Here is a 20,296-nt window from a genome sequence, read left to right as displayed (position 1 = left end):
ATTCAGAGGATACGGGAGATCAGAAAAATAATTCATTTGTGTAGAAGTTTACTAAATTCTCATCACTAGAAAGTTCACCGGCTCTGACCACGTTTACTAGCATCCTAGTAGGGATTAGCTTAATTGTAAAGTTAAGGACTAAGACAGTTGCTCCCAGACATGGGCCTGTTTCACCTGATGTGCTTATGAAAATGCAGATTCCTGGAACCCAGTCCTCTTTGTCATGTCGTCTGGGATAGACTATCTACATTTTCATACCATTCTCCAGGAAATTAAAAAAAAAAACTTTTGATGTATATTCATTTTTAGAGAAAGAAGGAGACACAGAATCCAAAACAGGCTCCAGGCTCTGAGCTGTGAGCATAGGGCCCGATGACGAACTCAAACTCGCGAACCATGAGATCATGACCTAAGCCAAAGTCAGACGCTTAACTGACTGAGCCACCCAGGCGCCCCATATTCTCCAGGAAATTTTAATGAACTGGTTTACATGGTAAAATCCAAGCATTTTAGAGTATGGGGTATGTATTTCCATTTAATTCCATTTGGTATTTGCTTGGCACCTGGTTAGCTAACATCTTGTTGATGTTCTGTCCTCAAGAAACGATAGCCCCATGGTATGACTGAAATACAGAGAGAGTATTTTAGAAAATGGAATTAGTGTGGTACATTGAATTTACCTCCACAGTCGAATCCTTGCCTTGACTTCATATTGGTGGAGAATTCTTCCCTGCCTCTTTGAGTTACGTCATATATCTACTTTGGCCAATAAAATGTGAACGGGTGTAACGGGATACAATTCTCAATCTAGGCCTTAAAAGACCTTCAGTTTTTCCACTTGCCCTCTGTACCTTTGCCAAAGCCCTGAGAGAAGCTTCCCATAAGTAATCGCCACCTTTCATTCTGGGCCCCAAGTGAACACATTTGGCCCAGAACACGTTTAGGAGCAGAGCTCCCCCAAAGAAGTCCAGCTGGACCCACAGCCTGAAGCAGAGCCTCCCAAGACAAGCCAAATCTCCATCAGCCAAGCTCACTGATAGATTTATGAGAGAAAGCAATGGTTGTTCCAAGTTGCGCAGTTTCGGGGTGGTTGACTGCACAGCACTGTTGGAGTAACAGCCCCTAACCCATAGAGTTAGGGGCTCTAAATATCTCTGGAGGACTGGTTTGGTTTGTTTGGGGTTGACTCCCTGCCTGAATTGAAGAAAGCAGTTGCAATCACTAGGAAGGATCTTTCAGGGTGATAGATGGCTCTCGCTCTGTGGGACTCCAGAGGAGATGAAGAGGAAACCTGAGTTCACGGTCAGTACCATCATCATTGACCACAAATATGAGGGCACCTACCGTATGCCAAGTGCTGCGAGGGGAGGAGGTAGAAGGTAGGGCCAGTGCTCTGGGAGAGTGATGATCTCACTACAGGACGACACCTCAGTCGAAATTCCATCTGAATGTACTGACTTAGAGTGGCCAGATCTCTCTCACAGCCTGTTCATTGATAAATGAGATCTTCACCAGAGAAAAAAATTCTCCCCGATTCTACCCACCATCCTAGTCTTCACACTCGATAAGATTCCTCAAAGAAGCTTCCAGGAAGCCAGGAGTTGGATGGATTGACTTGCGGTTAGAGAACCCGAGTAGTCCGTCCTCACAGACAGCTTCCAGGGTTTCAGGAGAGCAGACCTGAAATCTCACTTGACGTAGCAGCTGTAATCAAAATCCGCTTCCTCCCTCACGCCTCCGTTCTTACTCTCTGGTTGAGGCTGCTCCCCAGAACCAGCTACATATTACGCAGGGTTCCGTGCAAAAGGAAAACTTAGGGCCCCTTCAAAAATTGCTCAGAATTTCAAGACAGTGACCTTAGAATATAAAAGTGGGTATGGGCCCTTCTGAGCATGTGACCCACTGAGGCTACACAGGTCTCACACCCGGGAAGCTAGCTCTGCTGTCCCCTGAAGGGTAGCTCCCATAACCCACATCCAGACAGCACCAGCAGAGGGTTCTGTCCTGGGTGGACTCGGAAGTAGACCCCATAGACTTTCGTTCAGCAAACGCTCGTGGTGCCAATCATCTCCAAACTGCCCATGAGGCAAAACGGTTAAGTCGAGTGAAGTCCAACCCCACAAAGAAATCGGCTGCCCCCTCCTGCCCAGCCCACCCCCTGGGGCTGAAAGATGACAGTGGGCACAGCAGTGACCGGGAACCGTTCTGCAATCCCAGCACCCCTCCAGCTGGGCCTTTCCCACAGTCATTCTGAAAATATTTGTCTGTGAGCCCCCCAAAGTGCTTCAAATGCAGTTCAGACGTGCCGTGCACTGAGCCCTTGCAGCTGTATTTCTGGGTTGCATAAAAGGAACACAGCCATTTGTTCCACTGCGCGCAAGGTCCTGCCCGGGACGCAGGACAGCATAGAAATGCTGGTGCCCCACTCTGCCAAGGTAAGACAATTGTCCCGATGCCACAGCAACTCCAGGGGCTCCTGGACTCTGTGGCTGCTCAGCACGTGCAGACATTTGGCAGGCAGACCTTCCTTTGAAGTTCAGGCAAAACTGGGAAAACTTTCATGCCTGTGAACATGTGGCTGTCAGTGGGAGGAAGGGTAGAGTGGGGGCCCCTCCTCTCCTCCCCCAAAGTTGAGGAGTGGGAACTTCTTCTTCCACAGCGAATAGCTTCTGCTATTCAGGCAGACCCCTACAGGCATGTGTACTCCTTTAGCGTCCTTGAAAACCTCAGCGCAACACATAAGGTCGAGGTCAAGGTGCCCATTCTGTGGGCCCCTGATTTCTCTTGAAAGAAACAGGAAAGGGGAGGACTTGGCTGGGGGTGGGTACAATCTAGTCAGTGGTTCTCAAAGCGAGGTCCCCAGACCAGCAGCATGGGTAGCCCAGAAACCCATTAGAAATGCAAATTTCAGGCCACATCCCAGATCTACTAAATCAGAAACTCCCAGGACAGGAACGAGGAATCTGGTCTAAGTCACCGGCGCCTTGCCTGAAACCATCACAACACTGATCCTAACGGTAAGCACGTTACCGACTTTCAAAATGCTAATTCAGCGGCTCTATTTGCCAGGTACTGTGCTAAGTGCCTTTACACGCATGATTACCTTACATAAGTGCACCCAGGTTTTGGTATTTTGTTCCAGCAGCCTGAGCTAAGACAATTGAGGATCCCTAAAATAATGCTCCTGGGTCTTTGTGGGACACAATCCGGATGTAGTATGTCCACAGTCGGCATCTGTGTTGGCTTAACACGTATCATACGCACAACTGTGCTGGTCTCTTGGTATCTGTGGCCAAGCAAGCCGACCCAGAACCACAACACAGGGGTACAACTGAAGAGTTCAACCATCTCCTGCTTAATGAGGACAGATGACTGCACGTGGTTAGAGCTCGGAGCTGAGGGCACTGGCTGGCCGATGAACGCACAAGTGTAGGTAGTGTGCTACACAAGGGTCAAGTCTTTCGCTAACACCGCAAGGGTCTCTGGCCCAACGAGCGGAGTTTGGTAGTAATTCTTGCTACAAGTTGAAAAAAGAAAAAAAAAATATATATATATATATATATATAGAGAGAGAGAGAGAGAGAGAGAGAGCTGCATTTTATTGAGAACTTGCTGTGCGCCAAGCCCTGTTCTGAACACCATGGGTTTTTTCCCCTAACTGAACAGAAAAGGAAACGGGGAGGTATATCGGTCAATGCATATCTTGTTTGTTCTAGGTCATACGACTAGTAACTGAACCAGGCAGTTTGGCTCCAGAGTCTGGGTCCTTAACCACAACGGTACCACCTCTCAAATGCAGGCCAAAATGGAGTTTGGCTGCAGAGACAAATGTACCCTGAGTCCTCCCCACCCCGGCCACCAACAGAAACCTGATCTGAAAGGAGCCGCAGAAGATCGTCTGGTTTGGCCCTCAGCCACAACCCAGAAGAGGAGTTGTTATCAACAGATGAACTAAGCAAGGATCTTCGTTCAAAACAAAAAAAATGTCACCCAAGTTTATTTAACCGGGAAGTAGCGGCTGAATCACCAAGCACTGGTTACGTGGGTGCTCAGTTTGGTGGGGGGTCTGCTGGACCATAAATCAGAACAAGCCCAGGTGGCTTAGTGGGGCCTCCTCACTGAGCTCTGTTTGTCCCACCCCAGGCCGGAGCGAGCCTGGCTCTGGCAGAACTCCCAGGGCCTGGCACATTGCTGGTGCTAATGTGATGATGGCCTAGTCCAGGGGGGCAGCTGGGAGGCGTCTTCCAAAACACATCCGCCTCCTGCCCATGGCTTCAGGCAGCTGGACACAAGATGGCTGGCAACTGCCCATCGGACCACCCACCACCAGAAAGAAGGGTTTTAAGGAAATGGCTCTTACAGACATGGCCGGGTTATGGAAACTCCTGCAGTGAGGGGTCAGGTCAGAAATGGACCAAAAGGCCAGCCCTCAGCAGGACTGTGTGTGTAGGGCATCTAAGCCAGATCCTTCTTTTGTTCAACGTGAAGAGAAAAGGCTCATGAGGACCCTGCAGTGGGGTCCTTAAAGCAGCCCGCTAGAGAAAATGGCCCGTGTTCCCTGGAATTTGGGGAGGCTGATAGTCCCAGCTGAGATGTGTAAACAGGAGTGTGGAGTGGAGTGGCAGCTTGTCTGAGAGAGGCTGGAGCTTGCTGAGTTTGGGATGGGGAGGGCAAGGATGCATGCATGTTTCTCAAGCCAAATGTGGCCCCCTAAGGAAAGGAGCTGCTGATAGGTCAACTCTGAAGGGATCTTGCACAAGGAGGCCTCCTGGAGGTCCAACGGAGAGTGAACCAGAAGCCAGAGACTGGGGTGGGAGGCAATTGCGGCCAGTCAAGAGAGATGTTGCCTCAAAGGAGTCACAGATATGAGATCCTCAGTGCTGAGGGTCCCAAGGAACCCAGAGAAAGAGGAGGCTTTGGGGCACGCAGAACACAGAGGGCTTCAATGCTAACCTGCAGTGACAACTTTGCTGTCGTTCCCTAACTCACCGGACCTCCCACCCGACACTCAGACCCCATCCTGACCCTGAGAGCAAAAATGACACCTAGAAGAGGAGGAGGAGAGGCAACGAGGAAGGGAAAAAAAAAATGACCATGCCCCTTCCACTGCAGGCACTTGGCCCAAGGCACTTCAGAGCTGGAGGACGACAAGAAAAAGTTCTTACTGGGTTCAGAGTTTTAATGCTGGGTGGGACTGGACTTTAAGATCTGAAATTAACCCAAAAAAGCTCTTGGATCTGCCTGAGATTTCACCCAAGGGGCAGCAAAGAACAATTCAAGCCTCAGAGTGTCTGTTAGAAAATGGTAAGAAAAGAAAAGGTTGATCCTAGTTAAGAGTTTTTGATGTTCAATTCATTCAATTATACATATTCATACACTGCACACACATACACACAACTCTCCTTGCATGTATGTTCATAAGTATAAGGCAGACTGGTGCTACCTGATTCCAAGATGGTACCTTATAATAGTTGTAGGAGCAAGTCAGGTCTACAAAGGATGAAGCAAATGCCAAGGACACTTCTTGGATCCTCAGAGAGAGAACACGACCCTATGTCAAGGATTTGTCATTACAAAGTCAACACAATGATATTGTAATAACAAAGTCTGGTGACAGATGGAAGCTGCACTTGTGGGGAGCACAGGATGATGTACAGAGATGTTGAATCACTATTGTTATACACCTGAAACTAATGTATCGTTGTGTGTCAACTATACCTAAATTGATAAGAAAAACTTCTTGAAAATCAACACATGACAGATATACAGAAGACAGTGGGGAGAACACGGTATTCGGGAATAGATGCTCAGGCGGAAAACTCAATACAGTCACCGAAGGGCCATGCGTCCATTTTATAAGTCATTCCTTGACTTTCAGTGGATATTTTGTGGGTGCTCACAATGTCACATGTGTTCTCTTTTCGAATAGTAAGTATTTCCATCACCCAAGTGGAATTTCTTACACCCTTAACTCATAAAATATAATCGGGTTGCCTTCTTTTAAATGTTTATTTATTTTTGAGGTGGGGAGAAGCAGAGGGGCACGGTGACAGAGGATCTGAAGACACCTCTGATCTGAAGACACCTCTGTGCTGACAGCGGAGAGCCTGTTGCGAGTCTCCAACTCATGAACCATGAGATCATGACCTTAGCCAAAGTCTGATTTCTTAACCCACTGAGCCACCTAAGCAGCACATCAGGGTGCCTTCTTTCTAAAGACCTACCCTTCACACAAAACGTTTTGTGTAGACATAGAACGCTAACTTTCTAGTAGAGTCTCTAGTTGACAAAGTGGAAAGATAACTGTAATGGAGGAAAATCCATATCATTGTCTATGGAGGAGAAACAGAAGAGTAGATCTCTGGGGGGGGGTTGGGGTGGGATGGGCTGTCCTTCATCCTATTTAGGGATCACCTTGGAGAAATCTTAGCCAACTCTTAATATACTTCATACATTTTAAGTTACACATTTTTAAATAGAACACACAGTCTTAGAAGAAAGGAAAAGCTATCCACTGGACAACATCTCAAACTTAGGAATAATACATAACTTTATGTATTACTTAACGTACAAACTAAGAGACCCCAACTAAAAAAAGCCTTAAATAAGATGGAAATTTATTTCTCTCTAATGCAAAAGTCCAACGTGAAGCAGGTGGTCCTGATCCGTGAACTCATCCATGCACTTAGAATCTCTACCTTCCTCAATATGTGGCTTCTGTTTCTAGATCTAATAATGCTGCTCCAAATGCCACTGCCACACAAATGCCCCTGTCACACAAGTCTCAGACGTTGCATGCATCACTTCCTTTCACATGCCACTGACCCAAACGTGGTCACAAAGCCACAAATGAAAGTGGATAATACAGTCTGTTCCTGGGCACCAATGTATCCAGTGAAACCCAGGGGTTCTATTCCTAATTGAAAAATGAGCGAATGGATACAGGGAGTGGGAGGGAGTGACAGAAGTTTCCTCTATATGCATCATTAATTGCTAGAAAGAAATCAGGCCTGTAATTTCATTGAGCAAACATTTATGGGAAGCTTTCTTGTGTAATATTCTATTTCACTGTGGAGATAATCTTCCAAGAAAAAGGATTTCATTAGTACGATGCTTTTAAAAGAAAAAGCCCACCATTTTTAAACAAAATTCACAAGACCATCCCTTACATATTCATTTCTTTGTGGGGAATTATAACAGAGACAAATCCCTTCTCTTCTCACCTGGCTTCAGTTAAATTAAAATGTTTTGAGGCACCTGAGTGGCTCAGTCGGTTAAGCGTCCGATGTCACCTCAGGTCATGATCTCGCGGTCTGTGAGTTTGAGCCCCGCGTCGGGCTCTGTGATGATGGCTCAGAGCCTGGAGCTTGCTTCAGATTCTGTGTCTCCCTCTCTCTCTGCCCCTCCCCCATTCATGCTCTGTCTCTCTCTCTCTCTCTCTCTGTCAAAAATAAATAAACATTAAAAAAAATTAAATGTTTTGAACACCTGCAGATGATATGGCACCGGGTGAGCTTATGGTGACGGAAAGAGCTGGCATCATATTCACTAGGTGTTAGAAATCAAACCATTTTGGTTTGGAAGGGGGGGGGAAATGCCAGGTCAGCATTTGATTGTCATGAGCCTCTTGCTGTGTGTTATTCTCCCCCCATTTTCATACCACACATTTAGTCCTACCCAAAATAGTGACTTCAGAGTCGCCATTTAGAAGTAGAGGGAGCTGGGAGCTGGGAGGCAGAAGCCCTGGGGCTCATAGTGGCTCTGCTGCTAAATAGTTATGTGACCCTGAGGAAATGACACACAGGGACTAGATTTCTGGCTCATGGATCGCATCAGCAAACTGTCACCTGCTGTGCACGCTCTGCACCAGGTCAATGGAGATAGTTTCCATGATCTCTCACCTCCCTGGGTTCTTCATGATGCTTTATGTATCCCAGCCTCCAGGAACCACAGAGATATGGCTGTAACCTCATCACACACACAAAGCGAACAAATATTTGTGGCATTGGTGCCTGTGGCAGAGACTGTTAATTATCCCCCAGGACCCACTCTCCTGTTCTTCCATTGTAATAGAATCCCTGATTCTCACTTGGGCACAAGACCATCTCCTCTATCCTCCTGGGTAGCTAAGCCACGCAACTAAGTTCTGGCCAATGAGATGGGAGTGGAAGCAATGCGTGTGACTTCTGAATTATGCCCTGAAAAATAAGAGGCAATGCCCTCCCATTCCCTTTCCCCCTTCCCGCCAGCTGGGAGTAAGCATGCTAGTGAGTCATCTTGGACCATGCGAATGAGGGCAACACCCAAAACTGGCAGAGACACAAGAAGGGAGAAGCCTGGCACCTTGTATTAGCTGTTTCTCTGTAATAATTCATCCCACAATATAGTGGCTTACATGACAAACATTTGTGATCTCTCAGTTTCTCTGGGGGCAGGAATCTGGCCATGGCTTTGCTGCATCCTCTGGGTCAGGCTCTCTCACAAGGCTGCGGTCAAGGTGTTGTCCAGGGCTGCTGTATCTCAGAGCTTGACCGGGGTGGGATCCGCATCCAAGCTCACTTATGTACTTGTTGGCAGTCATCAGTCCCAGCTGGAGGTTGATCCAAGACATCACGTAATACGGGCCTCTCCATAGGACAGCTCACAACACGGAAGTTGCCTTCTCCCAGAGTAAGCAAGAGAGAGACAGAACTAGCAAAATGGAAGGTGGTCTTTCGTATTCCAGTCTCAAAACTGACATCCCACCCCTTCGGCCGTGTACTGTTTGCTAGAAGGGAGTCGCCGGGTCTACTGGGCCCACACTCAAGGGGATGTGATTACCCAAGGGCATAAAAACCAGGAGGTGAGGATCGTTGGGAGCCATTTTAGAGGTTGCCTCCCATAGATCCTGACAAATGGAGTTGCCCTCTCACTGGTGGTCTGCGTCTGCCACCACCATTATGGGAAAGTGAAATAAATACCACCTGCGTCAGGGTAGCCATGCTTGTGTTTTAATCAACGGTGCCCAATTCGTTTCATCCTTGGAAACATTTCTCCAGGTATCGAGGACCCGCCGTCATCATTGTCTGAAATAATTGCCCAGCTAACCCCCTTTCTCAGAAAATGTTCCCCTTCCTGCCCTGCTGCCACACCTCTCCTTGCTGGTAACCTCTGTGCCATTTTTGTGATCAAGAACTCTGGTCCCCCCTGGGTAAACAGCTGACCTAAGGTGGGCCAAATCTGTCCCAGAGGCATTTAGAATTGGGGTCCAGAGACCCTGGTCAGTGCCTCTCAATAACTGGATGCCGTGCGAAGCCAGGGGTGCCTCTGCAGGTACCCGGGAAAACGAGAAAGCCAGTGTGCAGAGAAAGAAGGAAGAGACAGATGAGCAGAGAGAGGTCTTCAGAGTGGGCTCAGCTCATGGCTTCCTGTTCCGGGTCTTGCTGAAGCCTGACTCTTCCCCCCCACCCCCCAACCCCCAGGTGCGTGAGATGCCTCTATAACGTGACAGCAATACGTCCTCACATTCCTCTCCACCTTTGTGTGTGTGTGTGTGTGTGTGTGTGTGTGTGTGTGTGTGTGTGTGTGTCATTGAAACCAGTCAAGTGGTCTTCAGGTGTTTGAAATTAAGCAATATTGGACTAGGAAGGGCCCTTCGTTTTCTGCGAGTTTTCAACACCTGACCTTAACGTTGTCTCAACCGGCTCATGACATCCTTGTGTGCTCTCCTATTCCCCTTCCCCTGAAAAGTCTTGCTAACAGTCACGGGGGGTGAGGTCAACAGGAAAGAACTGTGCAAGGAAGGACCCTGTGTGGACACACGCCTGTGATTTGATTCGCTACTTCGTTGTAGGTCAGAAGATGTTTTAGAGTGTGGGGTGGTACAACAATGGGATGGCGCACCCTCTAGGTGACAAAGGGAGGATTAAAGAAGTCCTCCCTTCTCACCTTAACCCCTTGTGCAATCATGTGCTGCCTGTCTAGACCAAAACCAAGCTCCTTTGCATCCCCGTTACAGAGCTGTTAGAAAGAGGGTTAGTTCATTTTGAGTTCCCTAAAGGGACTCTAAAGGCAGTGTCTCCGCTCTGAGACAGTGACTCTCTCCACACATCTCTCCATGTACTACTCTCTGTCTGACTTGTTTACTGCGGAATCCAGGCCAGGGTGCTGGGGATGGGTTGTATTTCTTCAGTGGATTTCCACACTCCCCTTCCTGAGTCACACTCTGCGTTCCTTTGATGCCTCCTCTGAGCTGGAGGGTCATTTTGCAGCAGAGCGATTGGCTGCACAGCCCGTACAGGGCTTGTCCCCAGCCTTGTCCTAGTAGTTGACCCTCTTGTGGGGAAGGAAGCAAAGTGGGATGTGGTAAACAGGAAGACAGCAAGCCCTGCTTGGCTTGGGGAGCAGGGAAACATCAGCGACCGTGCTCAGCCCTGTGCCCAGATCACAACCTCCTGAGCTTGTAGCACTTTCCAGGCTGGTTCAGAGATCGTTCCAGCAGCTTGAGATTGTCAATGCAGCAGGAAGAGTTTGTCCCAAGACACTGCCTCAAGAATTTCATGGTTTCTGAGTCTGGTGTGGATAGACGGAAAAACAGATGGATGAAAAGAGAAGGGAGAGTTGGAGCAGCGAGTGATGAACCTGCCCCTCACCACCTGATTTTAACCGCTCCCTGACTCCATCCCACCTCACACTCCTTCCTTATAGGCTGTGTGTCTCTACTGCTGCAACTTATACTATACTTGTATCATGAGCTAGAATACAAGCTCCATGAATGCAGGGATCTTTGCTTGCTCCCTGATGAATCCTACGAGCCTGCACAGTGCCTGCACAGTGTTCAATAAATACTTATTGAATGAATAACTCAATTTATATAATTTATTGAATGAATGAATGAATGAATGAATGAGTTTCCCTAAGGATGCTTTCGTTGATTTTCTTACCACATTTCTTTTACTATTTTCCTCCTGTTCTCCAAACTGGGATGCCCTCTCCGAGCCCCACCAGTCTTGATCCCATGCATCTCCCAAGGGGGTCAGCTTCAGGACCTCTTCTGCAGTGTGGCCTTGTGGTTAAGAGTCAGGCTTCCAGAGTCTAAATCCCTGCTCTACCACTGGCTGTGTAAACTTGATTAAATCACACCATCTCTCTAAGCCTCAGCTTCCTTACCCGATGGGGTTACCATGGGGTTACCACTGGGTGCCTTCTTGCCGTCTTTCCAGCACCCACATTTTGTTGAGTCTCTCAACAGAAGGGTCCTCCTGACATGGTGCTTTTCTGTGCTCTTAAACACCCTCCTTGAGTTTATATGCAGACCTTTGCATTCCTTGTTACCAAAGGAATAGTGAAGCACACGAGTGAACACCACCGGGAAGGAGGAGTGGGGTGAGATTAGTATCCAGAGGACACATGAGGCATTGTCTGGAAGGGCTTGACGGTGGCCTATGGTGATGCAGAAACATGCAGCCAGAAAACCATTCGCCCAACACAGGCATTTCACGTCATGAGATGCAGCTTCATGCAAGTTTTGGGGGCTGGAGCCTACGAGTAGGAATCCGCTCTCTCCTGCACATCGGAGGCCCCCCATCTCAAAGGGAGCCAGTGAGGGAGCAAGAGTTAGGCCCAGACTTGAAGCAGCAAAGCTTTGGCTTTGGACCGGCCCTTTTCTGTTATGGGGATCCCCTGGAAAGTCACTCATGATAAACACTGGTATGTTTCTGCAATCTGGCTCTCAATCCTTCAAAGGTTCCTGAACTGAAGGCAATTAACAGAGCTGGGGAAGCCAAGAAAATGCACTGCGAGTATAAACAGCTTGACAGGACATTTATACAGCAGCGAGCAGAGCAGAGGCCTCCTTCCCATGTGTGGCGGAGGCCAGGAGGGGAGATTGTGAGAGGAAGATGCCCATCTTTTCTCTTCTCTCTGAGATGGGCTTCTTCTGTTGGTTAGGAATGATCCTGGCTGAGTTTCAGGAAAGTGGGATGGCAAGGATACCATTGGATAAAGGAACCTCTGCCTTCTTCCCACTCAGGACCACCAAAGCTCTTTTATAGGAAGCAGAAGAGAAGAAGTCACGGTCTAACTGCACCCCACCCCCCGCCACCGCCCTGCCCAGCTTTATGGAGGTATAACTGACAATCCCCAGTCCCTAGTAATCACCCCTGTACTCTCTGCTTCTATGAATTTGACTCTTAGATTCCACATGGAAGTGAGATCATACAGTGTTTGTCTTTCTGGGTCTGGTTTGTCTCACTTAGCATAATGCCCTCCAGGTTCATCCATGTCACAATGGAAGGACTTCCTTCTTTTTTAAAGCTGAAAAATATTCCATTACGTATGTATGTATACACACACGCGTGCACACACACACATTTATTCATCCATTGAAAGACATTTAGGTTGTTTCCACGTTTCCACATCTTGGGTATTATAGGGAATACTGAAATGAACACGGGAGGCCAGATTAATCATCAGGGAACTGCGAATCAAAACCACAACGGGGTATCATCTCACATCTTCCAGGATGGCTGTTCCCAGAAGGACAAAAGAGAACACGTGTTGGTGAGGTTGTGGAGAAAAGGTAAACCCTGTGCACCCTTGGAGGGAATGTAACCTGACAGCGTCTAACTTTTGAAAGCTGAATCAGCCAAACTGAGCTCACTGTATTATCGACTCCACGATCCAATGATTATGGACTCGACCCTCAATATCCTCCTTCCCCGTGTGCAAGATGGAAGGATCCTTATCCCCCAGAAAAGGTTTATAAAGGTCTCTGAGCATATACATATGAGTATAGGCCTGAGAGAGACTGCCTGGAGATCCAATAACATCTCTGCCACCTGCCGACTGTCAGCCCCGGGCAATTAACTGATCTCCTAGGTTTGCTTCCTCTGTCTCTGAAATGGGAATAGAGTGAACACTTACCACACTGGGATTGTCCTTCGGAATAATAAAGTAATAAACACCAACCCAGGCTGCCAAATGTTTCCAGTGAAAAATGACTCTTGTGATTCTTATTAAAACATGAAATCTGTGTTCGGTGGTGGAGAGGAAGGGGCCCCATATCAGAGCAGGAGAAGAACTGGCTTTTAGAATCTGAATAGAATGAGGGTCTTGAAGCCACGTTTCTGGCTTCCTATTTGAAAAGCAGATTACAACTTTTTAGGGGTGATGAGTACGTTCACTAGGCCGGCTACGGAATTGTACTCGTATGTCAAAACGTTAAGTTATATACTTTCAACACAGACAACTTACTGCATTTCAATTGTAACTCGACAAAGCTGTTTTAAAGATAGAAACAACTAACTTTTAGAACAGCCACAAAAAGAAGATCATGGTAAGAATGATTTTCAGACAGATGATTATGCGTGGAGGGGCACGGGGGTAAATGAAACCCCCAGTATGAAACCGCACTGCTCCCACAAGACTATTCCTTGCAATTTTCCTAATCCTCCCCTCTCTCTTCCCCTTCACCCACCTTCTCCACGAAGCCTCCGTGGGCCACGCCACCTCATTGCCCACCGACAGGTGGGATGCCTTACACACACTAGCCGCTCAGATAGCATCGTGTGTTCTTGTTCTATCATCCAAATCGCTGTTTAACTTGATACACGCCTGTGGTAACGTTAAGGTTTTGACAAAGACAGTTTTCTTCAAGATAAATTCTGAAGAAGACGCATCTTCTGTGTCTTTGAGCACACCGTGCTTGATAAACATTTCTCTGTTGGCTGATGAAGTTCAGCGGTCTACACCCCAGGCTTGATCCTCATCACTGTGAACTCCAAGGAATGATCCCCCGTCTTCCATGGGATGGGAACTTTACGGTATCAGACGCTGCTGGACTAAATAGGCCATCGGCCGGGCCCTGACTATCATTCATTTTCATATGAGGAATCTGTTTTAACTCTACTGGTTGTAATAGCCGTTCACATAAAACTAGAAGCTCTCAGGCTTGAGAGGCCCAAAGCCTAGTCTGCCTGTAGTGGTGCCTGCAACCTTGTTCCGGCGTTTTCCACGTTTGAACAGCGTGGCTCCAAATCCCAGTCACGCTCGGGTCCAGGAATGCAGGGTGCAAGGGTCCCGACTAAAGTAGCAGCCCTGATTCTATTCCATTATCCTAAGCCCTCTCATTTTCTGTTTGTTTGTTTTTAGCCCTGCTGGTAGTCTAATGGAGTCAGATACCGCATCTCCCAGAAGAGGAATGACATTTATAACCCCCTTCTGTTGCTGCAAATGGAGAGGTTATCTTGAGATTTCCCCCATCCGCACGCCTGGGGATCTCAGGCGGCTTCTCAGTGCGGTGCCCTTGGAGTCATCTCCAAGGCTAGTGGTTTCAGCAGCTATGGAGCCTCCAGACCTGAGCATAAGGCTCACGGCTGAGGGTTAGCCGGACAGCTCTAAGTATGCTCTTCCTGTTTCAGAGCGTTGCTGGCGAGTTTCTGAAAACCTGCAGCTTATTTATGTCTTTAATGCTGGGCTTCTGGCGCTGCTCATTTCAGGACGTGATATAGCTCCTGTTTAATATTAGGCCACTTGTTCCCCCGCCCCCACCCCCCCACCCTTCTGATGAGAAAGGATGGGCTCACCATGTTTCATGCCTACCAAGGAAGCAAAGCAGCTGGCGATGGTCACAGGGGGGGTGTCGTCGGGATGCAGCAAGGAGGCCTTCGTTCCTCTGGTGTCTAAGGGAAGACAGAGAGCAGCTCTGCTGGTAGGAGCTACAAATATGGAAATATTTAGGAAGGAATGCTCTTTCCCCAAAAATGGTGGTTGTTGTTGTTGTTGTTGTCTCATTTTTCTTTTAAATAATATTTCACGGCTGGATGAATTGTTGACATTTAGGATTTCCTAAACTGGATTCTATGGTGTCAATAGATATTTCTTTTACAAAAAATTGTTTAATGTTTATTTTTGAGAGAGAGAGAGAGGGAGACACAGAACATGAGCATGGGAGGGGCAGAGAGAGGGAGACACAGAATCTGAAGCAGGCTCCAGGCTCCAAGCTGTCAGCACGGAGCCTGATGTGGGGCTTGAACTTATGAACTGTGAGATCATGACCTGAGTCAAAGTCAGATGCTCAACCAGTGGAGCCACCCGGGCGCCCCAGGATGTTTCTTTTAAAAATTGTAGGTATAGGGGCGCCTGGGTGGCGCAGTCGGTTAAGCGTCCGACTTCAGCCAGGTCACGATCTCATGGTCCGTGAGTTCGAGCCCCGCGTTGGGCTCTGGGCTGATGGCTCAGAGCCTGGAGCCTGTTTCCGATTCTGTGTCTCCCTCTCTCTCTGCCCCTCCCCCGTTCATGCTCTGTCTCTCTCTGTCCCAAAAAAATAAATAAACGTTAAAAAAAAAAATTTAAAAATTGTAGGTAGAGAGTTCTATGATCAAAAAAAAAAAATGGAAAATAAAGAGCTGGAGAATAAGGGCTCTATAGAGAATTAGTGTCTAACCATAGGCACTGGTGAGAGAGGTTTCAGTGGTCTTGGAGGTGGTGGTAACTAAGCCAGGCCTGATTTAGACCAGGTGGAGAAGGGGGTGCATTCCAGGCAAAAGGAATCAACAAATAATAAAATGAAGATGCTCAGGGAGAAAGGAGAGACCTCTGGCTTGGAGATTTGGGGGCAAACGAATTTTTATTGGTCTCATTACAGGAAAGTTGACTCCCTTCTCATTGCTTTCAGGAGACACATTGAAGAGACACAAGCTGCCCGCTGTGATGACCCTGTCCTGCTGTGGCAATCCTGTCTCCAAGAGCTCACACTTGCACATACAAACACGTGCACACACGCAATCTCATGTGGGTGTGTGTTGTGGGGTGGGTGGCCTGCCTTGATTTTGTCTAGGTGCCCTCGCCCCCATGTGGTCAGGGAAAGGAACCCCTCATCCTAGTCCTGGTTCCAGAAGGTGAATACTGGTCAGTTTCAGTAAATTATAGTAATTCTTTCCCCCTTTCCATGGGCTGGTTTGGGCATGACCATCTAACCCGTCTGACAAACGGAACCTGAGGGGTAGTCCTTCATAGCTTCTGGAACAGTTTTTCTTCAGAGTAAGAAGAGACAGACACATAGACAGACACACCTCTCTTCTTCGCTGGATATAGTTTCCTCATGACATGTCAGAACCATTGCAACCAGCACCCAACTTGGCAGGGTTGAAGCAGAGGTGTGGTGACATTCTGTGAATGGCAGGGCAGTAGAATGTAAATAACCCGGATCCTTGAAGACATCATCAATTGGCCCAGTTAACCTTGTAAGTACTTTCTCTCTGGACTGTGTATTCAATGAGATAATAAAGCCCATTCTGCCTTGGCCACCCTGGGTTGAGTCTTGACTTCCTCGCAACTAGACGTTTCGTGGTGTTTTTCCCCTTAACAGAACACATCTAACAACATGACCCATTAGGCTCCCACCCAATTCCTTGGCCAAACTTTTCATTTACCTGGACCAGAGTACAAAGTTTGGCCTCCCGGGCTGCCCCTGGTCGATGCCTTTTCTCCAACTGCTCCACTTCCTCCCCTTTGGGGGTGTCCCTGCCCCCACCCCACCTCCTCCGCTATGGTTTCCCGAGTAGGGATTGACAAGTCTGCAGCATGGGTTTTGGATCAGACGGAGCCGAGAGTTAGTCCTGGCTCTACCACACGGTCATCATGGCCTTCATACAAACAATTTATCCTCTCTGAGCCTTAGTTTTGTCATCTTTAAAACAGGAATAATAATATCTCATTCAATGCATGTATTTTAAGAATTCAACGAGACCATAACAAAAAGTGCTTCATGGTATCTGATATGCAGGAAGTGTCTGTAAGTCATAGTCTTAACCATGATGAGAGTGATTATTTTTTCATCAGAATTGATCGCTGCTTTGGATTGACCAAGGCTACCCGACTCAGACTGGGCTGTTTAAATAGAAGTAGCGTATCGTTGGTGTTGTTACCTGATGCAGTCTAGCCTCAAGAACAGGCAATGATAACTAACATCGGTACATCCCCTTATAACGTGATGTTTTACTAAACGTACTTAAATGTTTGTTTACTCTCAAAAAGGACCCTTGAAATGCTCATACTCTCTCCATTTTACTGAAGAAATTGGGATTGAGAGGGACTGGGTAAGTGGTTTAGGCTCACATAATTTGGGATTGAAACTCAAATCTGCCCCAAATACACGCTCTTGCCACCACCCTACCTCACGTTCGCGTCCATGCTACTACAGTGTGCTTTCAGCTTGTAAAATTTTGTGGCTGGCCTCTAGGACTTCTTAGATTGGTTGATTTCTTTCTGTTTAGTAACTTGCATGTCAATATCCCTCAGTTCTGGAAGCAGTTCCTGTTGGGGGCGGGGGGGGGGGGAGGAAGGGGAGGAGAAGAATGGCAAACAGCCCAGCGTTCTAGCATCCTCTACAGAAGACTGCGTGCACTGCTGCACTTTGTATAAGCAGCTCCTGTTTTTGGCACTAAGTTGTGTATTCACACTACTTCTTAGCCTTTTTTTGTTTGCCTGGGGGGTGCGACTCTGTGATAAGGAGTCTCTAATGAGGCTTGTGTGACTAGGAGTGAACATGTGCTATGAAAATTGTTTACCGTCTACTGAGTGTCGAGAGGGTCTAGTGGGTGGCTGTCAAGAGATGCTCATTCAAACAGAAAATGAGAGGGAATGAGAGAGGAAGGAAAATTTCTATTTAGGGAAAACAGGGATGGGTTAGAAAGTAAAGAAGAAAATCTTTTAGAAATTCAGTGACAAAGAAACAGTTCAGTTTAATGATTGGCTTAATGGCTCGAGAATGTTTATCAAAGGCGGTTTTTCCTGGTATTCTTGTAGATGATCATCTAAATTGTAGATAACTACTATGTATAAAATTGTAGATAACTACTATGTATAACTACTATGTATAAAAACTACTATGTTTTTTTGTTATCACTTGTTATCTTCCTTCTTTTCTAGGGCCCACCACAGTCAACCCAAGGCAGGTACTTAAACACGAAGGGTTGAGTTTCTTTAGATAGTCTGTTGTGTTTTGTAGTATTTGAATAGGGACTTGAGGGTGATCACTGGCCAGGGATTTTTAGAATGAGCTGCTCTAGTTCTGAGTGGGAGGTTGAACTAAATTACCATCTGAATCCTTTCCAGATCCAAGATTTTCCTGTGTAAGCTGTTGGCTGTTGAGTTATTCTAATGTTCTGTGTGCCTAGAGTGGCACTCTACTTGTACAGCTCTCGAGTTAGTTCTACTTGCATAAAGTTTAGAGTAAGAATATGACCACTCGGAGATATATTAGCCTTTAGGGAATATCTGGTCTGGGTTTCACCAGAGGCAAAAATTTGAGTTCAAGTGTTTTATTTATGGGGTGACCATGGGAAGTACTGGTAGAGAGGTGGAGAAGTGGAACAGGACAGGGAAGGAAGGCATGAAGAGTGCATTTCTGAGCCAGTTGCCAGGGTGGGCAACTGGAATCGAATCCTCCTAGGAGCTGTGGGAGATAGTATAGAATATGCCTCAGACTTAACCCAGCTAACTAAGAGGGACTAGAAAGCTGGGAAGTTTGCCCACCAAAAACACCGTCCTCCCCAGTCTGTCACTTAGTCGAGGGTGACTCCCAAGGGCATTAACTCTGGTATTTCTGACCCACGCACAAGTTTGAATCTGCAACCAGGTAAAAAAAATTCTACAGGAATAGAGTTCCAGATGTTCACATCAAGCAGCCTGGGGTGGGTAGAGGTGAATGCCAAGGCTATGTGGGCAGAGCACCAACACTACATGCTAGGCGATCGTTTATTTGTAGTTCCCAACTTTTGAAATTTCTTTCTTCTGGTTACAGGCCCTGGTCTTTTTCATGACCTTCAGAAGTGGAGAAAGGGGAAATGAAGGGGGAATAGCTTTGCATTTCACCCCCACAGCTGTTTCTGGAGCCGTAGCTCTAGCCAGCTCCTCAACATTGGGATGTACCTTAGAGGCATATGATGAAAACATCATGGCTCATAAAGTGTTTGTAGCTCAAGGGAACTTAGATTAAGCATGTGAATTAGTGAAACATTGATATGGAGTATTGAATATGCTGTTTCAAAAATATTTCATTGTAGAATGTCTGAATGGGTCATTGCTTCTTTAACACATTAGAACAACCCATTGTTGTACTGTGAATATGTTGTTGTTTTTTTCCCTCCTCAATCAGACAAGCCCTTTGAGGGCATAATGTTGGGTGTAGGATGTTGCATAAATATTTACCAAAAAATAAATTATTATTATGCCCCAGATATGAAGTACATACTAGAAAGAGGGCTTGTATTATGAGGACAATCCCTCCTGATGAAGAAGCCAGGCTCAACATGGTTAAGATAAATAGTAAGGAGCTGAGAGAAATTCCCTGGAAAATTTCTTTCCCCTGACAGAAAGATTATAAGATCCTGCTGGGGATTTCAATTAATGATGTTGAACTGAAAGCATGCTTTAATGTCTACTCCCTCCTGAAATTCCTCTTAAATAGTAGTAAAAGGATGAAAAAAGGCATAAGCACATAAGGACAAAGAATTCCAGAGAGGATACAATAGAAACAAAATTTTGGAAATTAAAAAGCAGATAGATGCATGAGTAGTGACTGGTTAGTGCACTCAAAAAAAATAAACCCTGAGTGAGGGAAGTGGAGACACAATTTATAGAGAAGAACCCACAAAAGTCCTAGGAATTGGCAAATCAGTCACTTCTAGAAGTTGGGGGGGGGGGGTAAGGCCAACACAGGTGGTATTGAAGGAAAATCTGTTTAAGAAGCAATTAGACCCTTTGTGTCCTTTCCGCTATCCCATGGAGCCACATGGCCAACTCACCCCGACTCTGAAAGAAGGTTGGGGGTTTATCTGGAAAAGGTAAAGCATAGTCTCTGGACTAGGGGACACCAGCCACAGCTGAGGGTGGAGATGATATGTAAAAAAAAAAAATAAACAAACAAAAAATTACCAAATGAACATGTCCTGAATGTTAAACTCAACCATTTGTCTTCTGCTATTTGGCTCACAAAACACTGGAAATCAGGTTTATGGAAACCAGGTTTATATCCTTCATGCAGAACATTAGCAGATCCTTCTCTGTGAAATCTGATTAACTCACAAGAAATGAGCTAGGGGTGACTGGGTGGCTCAGTAGGTTAAGCATCTGACTCTTGATTTTGGCTCTGGTCATGATCTCGTGGTTTATGAGTTCGAGCCCCACATCAGGCTTGTGCTGACAGTGTGGAGCCTGCCTGGGATTCTCTCTCTCTCTCCTTCTCTCCCTGCCCCTCCGGCGCTTGCTCTCTCTCTCTCTTTCCCAAAATAAATATTTTTTTAAAAAGGATAAC

The 20,296-nt window shown here is 46.7% G+C and overlaps 1 non-coding gene across 1 annotated transcript; it reads left to right on the top strand.

Annotated features, from left to right (window-relative positions):
- Nucleotides 1-3,371: 3,371 nt before the first annotated feature.
- LOC147581992 (small nucleolar RNA SNORA62/SNORA6 family) lies at nucleotides 3,372-3,525 on the top strand. The gene has a single exon (XR_015250690.1). It is a non-coding gene; the product is annotated as a small nucleolar RNA SNORA62/SNORA6 family (small nucleolar RNA).
- Nucleotides 3,526-20,296: the final 16,771 nt, after the last annotated feature.

Source organism: Puma concolor, chromosome B1, assembly GCF_028749965.1.
Source record: "Puma concolor isolate L17-30 chromosome B1, mPumCon1.1.hap2, whole genome shotgun sequence".
Classification (NCBI taxonomy): Eukaryota; Metazoa; Chordata; class Mammalia; order Carnivora; family Felidae; genus Puma; species Puma concolor.
Note: the sequence above shows the minus strand (reverse complement) of the source record. Positions and strands in the feature narration are given on the sequence as shown.